This window comes from Pongo abelii, chromosome 4 (assembly GCF_028885655.2).
Source record: "Pongo abelii isolate AG06213 chromosome 4, NHGRI_mPonAbe1-v2.0_pri, whole genome shotgun sequence".
In the NCBI taxonomy this organism is placed as follows: domain Eukaryota; kingdom Metazoa; phylum Chordata; class Mammalia; order Primates; family Hominidae; genus Pongo; species Pongo abelii.
This window is the reverse complement of record NC_071989.2, coordinates 21,093,123-21,104,489: the sequence shown is the minus strand read 5'-3', so window position 1 is coordinate 21,104,489 and position 11,367 is coordinate 21,093,123. Positions and strand designations below refer to the sequence as shown.

The 11,367-nt window shown below is 33.2% G+C and overlaps 1 pseudogene; it reads right to left on the bottom strand.

The window, feature by feature from the left end:
- Positions 1 to 10,937: 10,937 nt before the first annotated feature.
- Positions 10,938 to 11,091, bottom strand: LOC129059739 (U4 spliceosomal RNA; annotated as a pseudogene).
- Positions 11,092 to 11,367: the final 276 nt, after the last annotated feature.

Below are 11,367 nucleotides of genomic sequence, written 5' to 3'. Positions count from 1 at the left end.
AGTGACTATTTTCACCTACCTAACACAGATATCATGAGAATAATTAAAATTGCTTGTGGAAGTACAATTAGGGGATTTCTTTAAAATTACAAAATAGAGCTTGGCTATAATCACCAAGATTATGACTAAAAAGGAGAAAAGAACTGCAAATTATGTTTTGGTCCTATAATTGGCTGTGTAATAACAACGGATTGACTCTGCAGGTACACAGCATAAAGGGACAGAAAATGAGAATCTTAAGCCTGTGTTATTTGACTGAGGCAGTTTCTAAGGAATAATGCACTTTATACACAGACATTACAATACTTCTCAAGGATAAATAACTTACAAGTAATCCCGATTCCAAACGATGTTGCCAAGTACCTTTTGACCTTCAAATCAGCTGCGAAGTGACTAGTAAATTGGATTACCCCACTGGGCATATTTATAGCAGTATTTAATTTTAACTACACAGAATGCACTTGTTTACTCAGACCTGATTTTAATATCAGAGTATCTGTGGAAGGCTTAATACAAATCCTTTTAAGAACTCTATTGACAGAATTTTCCAGCAGAAAAGTTAGTTTAAAAAAGTCAGCAGAGCAGGAACTACATCACTTTGCCTTGATTGGAAGAGACAAAGAGATTTTGAATTATTCTTAGAAGATTTTTAAAAATCTAAAAATATTTGCTAAATATATGGAAGTGGTAGGTTTTCATTTAATCAACAAATTATTCAAGAAAATACAAACCTTGACTGTTATTTTACATGAATATGGTACGGTAGGCTAATATATTAAACCATTATTATTAACAAATATGGTTCCTAAGTGACATTAAGAAGAGATAAAAGAAGGGATGAGCAAACCTGTGTACTAAAATACTTTTAAATATATGATAATAAAGTCAAACTAATTTAGCTTACTTTTTGCTTTTTGATATTGCAATAGACTTTTAATTTCTCTGACATTTGAATTCACCCACAAAGTCATCATGTCTCTCCATCCACATATTGTGATGTCTCGACTATACCATGAGGAGCTTGATGTCTCCAAATTTTTTAAAATTATTTATTTATTTTTTTGCAACAGAATCTCACTCTGCCACTCAGGCTGGAGTGCAGTGGCATGATCTCGGCTCACTGTGGCCTCTGCTTCCCGGGTTCAAGAGATTCTCCTGCCTCCGCCTCCCGAGTGGCTGGGATTACATGCGCCCACCACCAAGCCCAGGTAATTTGTGTATTTTTAGTAGAGATGGGGTTTCGCCATGTTAGCCAGGCTGGTCTCAAGCTCCTGACCTCAGGTGATCCACCCGCCTCGGCCTCCCAAAGTGCTGGGATTACAGGCATGAGCCACTACGCCCGGCTTCCAAATCTTATATAATAGTCTTTCATAAAAAATCTGAAGAATAAATCATAGTATTTATACTGTGATTATTCTAATTTCTCTGTAATTTCAAATGCAGAAAAACTGGTCAGTTAATGCAATAGCATGTCTAATACTATGTGTTTAACTAATTACTCTCCCAACCAATATGTAATTATATTATGAGAAATAAATCTGTATATTTATGGGAGTGACAGAAACCTAAATGGACATTTCCCTACTTTATTTGCACAGTTAGAATTTGTGGAATTCTAAGTACTAATACAGATTTAAAACATATGTCTTCACACATAGATGTTACTAGATATTATATGTTGTGGGGGAAAATTATTGACAATAAACCCAAACAAAAGCAAAACACTTAATAAAACTCATTGTGGAAGAAATTGAAGATGAGAAAAAATATAGAATATATACATGGTTTTAGCCACTTTTTATATCACTTTTTTCTAATTGTTTGAATGAGATAGTCATGTCTGGCCTAGGAAACTAATTCTGTGAGTAAACTCTGAAATAGAGTTGCTAAATTACTTGTTCCTAGTCACATTTTCAGAAAGTGGTAATAGCGAAATTATGTTCCAGTTGTTGACTTCCTCTCCAAACCTCTTTTTGCTACAATTGGTTAGCATTATTCAAATCAAAACTTAAGAGTTTAGCCATATAAATATATAATTTTTATGACTATTGGAGTAATTTTGATTTACGATAGATAATTACTTAATCGCTGGAAATAGGACTTTCGGCAAATTTCATATGAATGTCTTCTGTTTTCAATTACTGAAACGTATTTGTAGAATTTACTCAGATTACTCACGGCCAAGACATGCACGCTCCCAATGACTGCTGCTGAGATTCCTACTTCACAGTAGCCACAACTGTATAAAATATGGCTACAGTGTTATATACCAAACTTTCCTAATCATGATTAAATAATCAAGTTTTATGACTTTCCTCTTTTAGAAGATGCAGTATGAACAAAACCATTATTGAGAAAGACCCTACTATGAATCTGTAGCTCTATTACTGACATCACACATTGTAGTAAGCTGAATGACGGCCCCCAAAGATGTTTCCATTGTTGTCCCCAAAATATGTGAATATGCTACTTGCCATGTTGAATGAGATTTTGTAGATGTGATTAAGTACCTTGAGATGAAGAAATTATCCTGGTTATTCTGTTTGGCATGTAGTCACATGGGTTCTTAAAAGCAGAGAATCATTCCTGGCTGTGGTCAGAAAGAGAGATGTGACTGTGGAAGAATGATCAGAGAAATAAAACTTTGTTGGCTTTGATGCAGGATGGGGACCAAGAGTTAAGGAATGTCGACAGTCTCTAGAAGCTGAAAAAGTCAAGGAAATAAATTATTTCTTCTAGCCTCTAAAGAGGAACACTGTAGCCCTTTCAACATTGGGATTTTAGTTCAGTGAGACCCATATGTTGGACTCCTAACTTATAGATCTGTAAGATGATGAACTTTTGTCGTTGTAAGCTGCCAAGTTTGTGGTAATTCAATACTTCAGCAATACAAAAATAATACACAGCTCAAAAGCCTCAGCTATTCAAAAATCTACATTTCAATGTATTATTACCTTTCAGGATCCAGATTGTCAATGGACCTTATCACCAATATCCTCTCCATCTACTCATACATTGTTCAGATAAAACAAAGTATGGGAACTAATCAATCTAAGAGCATACTAAATCTGGGCAAAGGCTGCTTTTTTTTTTTTTTTTTTTTTTTTTTTTTTGAGACGGAGTCTTGCTCTGTCACCCAGGCTGGAGTACAGTGGTGTGATCTCAGCTCACTGCAACCTCCTCCCCCCGGGTTCAAGCAATTCTCCTGCCTCAGCCTCCCGAGTAGCTGGGATTACAGGTGCATGCCACCATGCCCGGCTAATTTTTGTATTTTTAGTAGAGACGGGGTTTCACCATGTTGGCCAGGCTGGTCTTCAGCTCCTGACCTCAAGTGATCCACCCGCCTCAGCCTACCAAAGTGCTGGGATTACAGGTCTGAGCCATCGTGCCCGGCCAAGCCTGCTCTTTTTCATGTGGCCAAGGTAATTTTCAAACGTGATGTGATTTCTCTTATTTTTTACAAACATACACACCTTGCCTATATGGAATTAGGGTCTATATTTCAGAAAAAGTAAGTTTCTTGTAAAGTGATTTTACTTACCAGGTGGTCATTTATCTATAAATTTACATCTTTTCATATGATAATTATGTAGTTTCCTAGAGCCAATTTAATTTCTCTTAAAATAATTTATTTTGAGATGACCATTATCTGATTTCATATGTGGAAATTCATAGAATGCAGAAATTCCAAACCTGAATTTCCTAAATATTTTTCATAAGACCTTCTATATAAATAATTCTGACCCATTTATGGAATAATCTAATTTATTTGAATATTTTTTCTGTTAGAATCTACTATAAAACAAAGAAATAATATATGGATTAATCACAATCAGAGATTTTGGTTACAACCATGGATATATTATGAATGTTCACCTCTCGACACTAGATTATAGAAGAAATAAGACTGAAGTGAGGGATTTAGCAGAAATATACTTACATACACAATCATATATATATATTTATAAACATACACATGTGTGTAACACATACATAGTGTATAAATAATAATTTTGTCAATCGCATTTTCACATTTGTTCTTAAAAACACCAAATAAGTCAGTGCCTTCTGTATCTCTTTACAATTTTTGTAGGTTTGATTTTAAATTAAATAACTATATATTTCGGTTTAAAGTTATCAAATCAATGTCTACTATCTGATCATATTTATTTCAGAAAAAAACTCTGTGTATTTGAAATTAATAAACAACCTATAATGTTGTTTACTATGTATTAATCACGATTTAAAAAACGTACAACAATAGCAAACAAACTTGAACAAAGACATGCAACTCATTCCAGAGGAATGAGAGATGTTTTTTCCAAGAAACTAATTTTCATCTCCTCATTATTTATTTTAATGTCTCATTTTTACCAAATTATACAAATAATATGCAAATAAGTGATTAAAATAACGTGACAAAATCATAATGACCTCTAAAAATTATGACGAGCTGCAAAAAAGAATACTCATTAACAAGGTTGTACAATTAATTTTGTAAAAATGTTCCAAATGCAATTTGGCAGAAGAAAGATGCACAGGTTCCAGAAACAATTTATAGTGTTTATTGAAACATGCATATTTCCCAATTAAAATCCACTGATGAAATTTTTAAAATTTAACTTTTGAATGTCTTTATTCTATTTTATTAGATAGTTCTTTATCTTCAAATATAATACTGATAAATCTGAGGACTTGCCAAGTAATATGCTGTGATAAGTAAGAATACTGCAATTTGTCCCTGTACTATTCCAGGTAAACACTGATGAGAATAAAAGATATATACAAAATTAAATAATTCAGATATTAAAAATTTAGATAATTAAATAATTTTAAAAAAAAAACCCAGAAGTATAAACATAGAAAGATGCCAAAGTTCTGTAAGAAAGATTCCAAGTAACACATTTGAGAATACATTAAGGAGCAATATTATGAGTACATAAATAATTCTAAACAAAAGATCATTAATGCGAGTGAAAATAAATATTAGGAAGTTTAAGTTCCTACCTTTAGACAAAAGAAGCCAACGTAAATTAAGAAAAAATATACAAATGCAGATACAGGGTATAGAGTTCATTAGGCAGCCCCTACCATCAGACTTGTGTTTATTATTCAGTACCGAGGGCATCAGAATCCACAATGGATGAGAGAAAAACATAAACAAATGACCAGGGCAGTGTAGTCCTAAAGAAAACCTACTGTAGATTTGCAAAGTTGCATTAAGTTAGTAGGTAGGCGAAAGGACAGAATACCTATCTAAGAGAACTCCTACCACCCCCAGTTTTTCTTTTGCTTTCTGTTTGAAATCATTAGTTTATTTCCACAATGCCTCACAAGGAAATTGCCCCAAATGAACATACCTGGATGAATTTCATTAAATTATATAGATGTGTAAAGCATATTCATATACATTCTCTCTACATATATAATTCTAATTTGCCCAATTCTCTGTGCCTGAATATTTGAAAAGGATATTTGATCAGCATCTAATTGGACTATGAGGGAGCTGGTGATAGGTCCTACCGTTCACCAACACTGGGATCCCTAAATTATAAGGGGACGCAGTGTGGCGTAGCAGTTAAGAGTTCCATTACTCTAGAGTCAGATAGACCAGATTGCAATCTCAACTCCACCACTTACTAAATGTGTGACCTTGACCAATATTTCTATTATCTAATTTACAGCTACTCCAACTGTTGTCAAAACAAAACCGGTTATGATTAATGCTCCCTATCTGCTAAAACCACTGTGAAGGTTAAATCAAATAATCCCTGACTGATGACAGACAGACTAAGAGAGAGGGAGCGAGAGAGAGAGAATGCTATGTGAAACAAAATCTGCAATACTAGCAAAAGAAAAAAAACCTTTTATATTAGGAAAAAAAGAAAAGAATAAGAATTTCAGAAAAATACTGCTTATTTTTCTTAACAAGGGTCTCATAGTTTGGATTTTCTAGAAGTAGAGTTTAAGACAGTGATTCATATGCATACATTTTATTGGGCATACTTCTGTCAGACAAGGCCAATTCTTTGGAGTGAGCTGACATCACTTGGCAGCTGGAGATCGCTCACTGACCCAGTAAAGAATATCTAGGTAGGGCACTGTCCAACACTTGCAAGCCTCAGATGAATATGGCTGTCACATTAAGTTCACTATATCCATGATTACAAAATGCTGTCCACTCTTAGCTCAATGTGGGCAACTGTGCAATTGGCATTATGCTTCAGAGTCGAACTTTATGAAATACATTTTATGTAGCCAAACCTTCCACTAGGACTTTAAAAAAAAATAAAAATAAAAAGGTTTAAGAGGAAATTTTAATACACTAACAGGCCACTTAGAGAATATTTCAGTGTTCAAATGCAAATTCTTAGTGTGGTATGGTTTTTCAATTGTTAAAAAAAATTGAATTCAAAAACTGTATATATAAAATGTTACATTTTTCTCTAAATTAAGAGTCTCAAACTCCAGTGAAATTAATTTTAAAATTCTTAATATCAAATACATATATTAGCAGTTTTTTAAGATTAAATATAGTCTATTTATTTATGAAGCTGTTTGGACATTTTACTACTTTTCAGGTGAACTATCTGGATTCTGCTTACCTAGACAATGTCCATTGGACTTTTGACAGGAATTATTACACTCTTTATCTTTCATGGTGAAATAGTTCTTATTACATTAGACTACTGGTTTAAATTTTAAAAATATTGTAAATGTATGAAACAACAACATATATGGAGAGTTCTATAAATCATATACAATGACAAAGCTTGGGAGATAATTATTAACAATGTTACTGATGCTATACATTAGTTGAATTGCTAATTAAAAATAAATGTCATGGTCAGTGAGGTTTCCCATTTAAACCATGCATTGTGTCTCCTTTTGGTACAACCATTTAATTTTTTTAATGATTTTTTTTCTAATCCATGCATCCATTTTCGTTAATTTGATTTCTTCCTTTTACCCTTCATTACATAAAGTTAGTTTTACACTGGACTGATTCTCTCTACACTGGATAGTGAAAGGTAGTCTGAGAGATTAATCTTATATTCATTTTTTCATATTGCACGTTAGGCACTTAGTTCATTTTATACTCATAACAGACTCTCACAGACTGGTTAATTTATAATGAACCATGGTTCATGTTTCTGGAGGCTGGAAATTCAAATGCATAGCAACGGCATCTGGTGAGTGCCTACATTCTCTGTCATCCCATGGCAGAAAGCAGAAGGTCAAGAGTAGGCAAAAGCAAGTGAGCAAGAATGGGCCAAGCTTGTCTTTGTAACTAACCCACTCTAAGGAAAAATGATATTAGTCCATTCATGAGGGCAGAACTCTCATAATTTAATCACCTCTTATTAGGCCCTAACTCCCAACACCATTACATTGAGAATTAGGTTTCCAACACATAAACTTTGGGGGACACATTCAAACCATAGCAGGTATATAATTAAATAAATGGTTTTGTCTAGCTCTGAATTACTAGACATGGCAGAAAATCATTTCTACAGTCGAGATTTTAAATGTATAGCATCTTGAATTCCTCTATTGTTTTTATATGCAAGTTCTCTTTATGTATCGGTGAAGAGGGGCTAAAATATTACAGAAAATTGTTTTAGATTGATGATTAGTAAATTGCAAAGCTTGTAATGGTTTATCTGAGCAGGGTAAGCTATTCTAAGGTCACTACCTCTTATTAAATAATGTGGAGAGTTCAACAAAACAGAATTTTAATCAAATTATAAATACTTATGGGTAGTTGGCTCTCTTTCTCCCCTTAGTATTCATTTGGATTTTAAAATTGTTTTAATTGAGAAAAATTGACATTGCCCTGACTTGCCTACCCTTTTCTTTGCAGCTGAAATTTCAGTGCTACAGAGAAGAGAGAACAAGAGAAACATGTTTCTTCATCTTAATGTACTTCTGTATAAGTTCTTGCATTCAATTACACATAATCAGTGTATAGAATGTCCCTCATACAATGGGCATTCCACCTTGTATGTGCACACACGGATTAAAAATATAACTTCTGTAAAAATTATATTGACAGCTTCTGTGTCTTACCTTTAAAGACGTGTACATGCTTGCATTTCCATTTTTGGAGGATGGACATTTAATTACAATTTTAGATTTATGGTCCACCATAAGGGAAATAATATAGATAAAAATGAAAGAAAAAGATTCTGAGCTTAATTTCTGGGTGATGTAATGTTATGTACAACAACCCCCCCATGACATGTGTTCATCTATATAACAAACCTTCAATGTACCCCTAAACCTAAAATAAAAACTTTTTAAAAAGATTGATTCCAATATTAGGAAGTCAATGTTTCTTCTTTAAATTGCAATCTAGAGAAAGATGCTACTATAGTTTTGCCTTATTATTATATTTGTATTTTAATATTTTACTATAAAATGTATTTCATTATGATTATTTATGATGATAATTTTAACTAAAAATCTCAATAACAAAGTCCTCACAATTTCATATATGTCCGTGATATACTAAAGCTTCTGCAAGTATTGAAAAGTGCTTAAAATGAGAAGCAACATATATGTTGTTGATTATCATACAAAGGCTATGGGTAAAAAAGCAAGCAGTGCTCTAGAAGGGCAAAAAAACAGACTGGACATAGAAAGACTCTCACCACATTGATAAAGGTCCCTATTATATTTTTAAATTAAAAATAACAATAATTATTATATGCATCCATTCGTAAATACTACCTAGTAAACACACATTTTTAATCAGTGATTGGATTCCATCATTCTCAACCCTTCTGTAACCTTTAAAAACTTAAGACATGTTTATCTTGCCTATCCAAACAACAATGAGATGGTATCAATGGAGCATAGAGAATACTTTGGTTTGTGTTGATATGTTAAAAACAAGAAAACAAACAAAAAACCAATTGATTTTTATTTTAGGACAGACAGTGGAACAAAGATATAAAATAATATATGCCATAAACCTTTGCACAGCAGTGCTGATGTGATCTTAACATCTGCCTATATTACAAAAGGGAAGTTAAGCTTGAATATGAAATGTTCAAAAAAAATAGCTTATTCAATTAAAAAGACTGATTTGGGAGGTGAACATTAAACACTAAGCAAATGCCCTTAGTGAGTTGGCAGGTGGTTAAAGAAATTACAGCAAAACGGTGAACTCCAGAGTCCTGAAGGGGTAATCAGCACAATGCCTGAGATGAAATGGTTAGGAAGTAGACTGTGATGTCTATTGCCAGAAAGATGGTCAATGGTATGAGATATTTTGCACTCGAATTAGACAATAATGTGGCTCTTCCTACTAAAGCAGTAGAATAAAACATCATCTTTCACTTCAGCTCCTGGAGAAGATGATAATGTTTTTAGCAGAGTTCAAAAGGAATAGTGACTCAGGTTTTAGAGAGAGCTGCCAGGTGAAGCAAACAAGCAAAACAATTGCATGTTTAAAAAATTAAACAAGTAGCCAACATTTGGAAAATTATATTATGGAAAAGAAAAACCTTTCCAAATTTGCAGGATAAAGTCTCTGAAAGTGTCGAAAGGGACTTAAAATGAGAAGCTACAAATATGTTCATTATCAAACAACGGCGATGGGTAAAAAAGCAAGGAGTGCTCAAGAAGGGAAGAAAAACAAAATGGAAGAGACAGACTAACACCACATGGTTAAAGATCCTTTATTATATTTTAAAATTATACATAGTAATTATTATTATATACATTCCTTCATAAATTCTATATAAGTAAACATACATTCTAATCAGTGTTTGAATTCCATTTTTCTCAAAACACACACACACACACACACACACACACACACACACACAAAAAGCCTGTAACCTTTGAAAGCCTAAAATGTAGGAGTTCCTCCAGGTACTCACTTCATAGTTCGGATGGATCTTATCAGATTATTAGCAACAAGAATTCAGTGCCTATATCACAGTTAAAACTATAGTTAAATATTTAATGGAGGAACACCCACCCTCAATGTGGGTGGGCACCATCCAATTGATCAGGGGTATGGATAAAACAAAAATGCATAGGAAAGCTCGCTCTCTCCTGGACCTAAGACACCCTCCTTCTGGTGCTTTAGGATATCCGAACTCCAGGCTCTCTGGCCTTAGGATTCCAGGAGTTGCAAAGTGACTGTCTGAGTTCTCAGGCCTTTGGCCTCTGACTGAGAGTTATACCATCAGTTTCCTTATTTCTGAAGCTTCTGGACTTGGAGAGAGCTACGCTACTCTCTTCCCTGGTTCTCCAGCTTGCAGACAACCTATCCTGGAACTTCTCAGCCCCTATAATTGCATGATCCAATTCCTCTAATAAATGTAGAGATCTCTCTCTCTCTCTTTCTCTCTCTCTCTCCTTCTGTATGTGTGTGTGTGTATATATATATGTGTGTATATATATATATGTATATATATGTATATATATGTATATATATGTATGTATATGTGTAGGTTCTGTCTGAGAGAACCCAGCCTAATACATCATGCAGCATATTATCAGAATAAAATTTGATAATATATGTACAATGCTGAACACAGCATCTTGTATTTAAAAACATATTCAGCATCGAGTTACTGCAACTGCTGTCATTGATGCCTCTTCTTCTAAAATGAGATGCCATCACTTGTAAAATTATTTTTACATGATATATTTTTAAATGAAGAAGTCTTTTTATATGTCAAATAATTTACTTTAGATGTTTAAAATAGTATAGCTCAGAAAAAATGTTGGCTCATAACAACTTCTACTGAGTATGTAAGAAAATGGTTTTGAAGTTCAATCTTTTTTTAAAAAAAGATGTATGAATGTATTCAAAATTTACATGAACACTCAGCTATGTATACTATAAATATTTTTCTAAACTCCATGAGCTGATTAATTAAAACATATCCTCTAGCCAGGAAGACAAGCATATGAATACAACAGTCTTTCTTTTATCAATTCTCCTCAAATATCTAGTGTAGCACATAATAATTTTTATATATAAGAGTGAAGGTGGTTTCTATGTCCAATTAGCAATAATTATGCCTCAGAAAATCTTCATTGACTATGATACTGCCACTCTGAAAAGCTGTCTACATCCAAATATTAATTTAATTTGGCATAAAAACAGGCAGGCTTAGAAAGTGTTTTAGAACAGGAAAATTAAATAATATAATATTTTCTATAATATTTCATTTTCTTATTTCTTCTCAAGATCTCATGACAATAGAAATAGTTGCTTTTTTATCTCAAGAAGTATAAATTTTACAAATATAAAAGGTATGTCTCCCTTCAATATTTCCTCTTAATGCTGAGTGCAAAATTGGTTCAGAAAGAAAATTGCTGACATTAAGCTAGGATGTGACT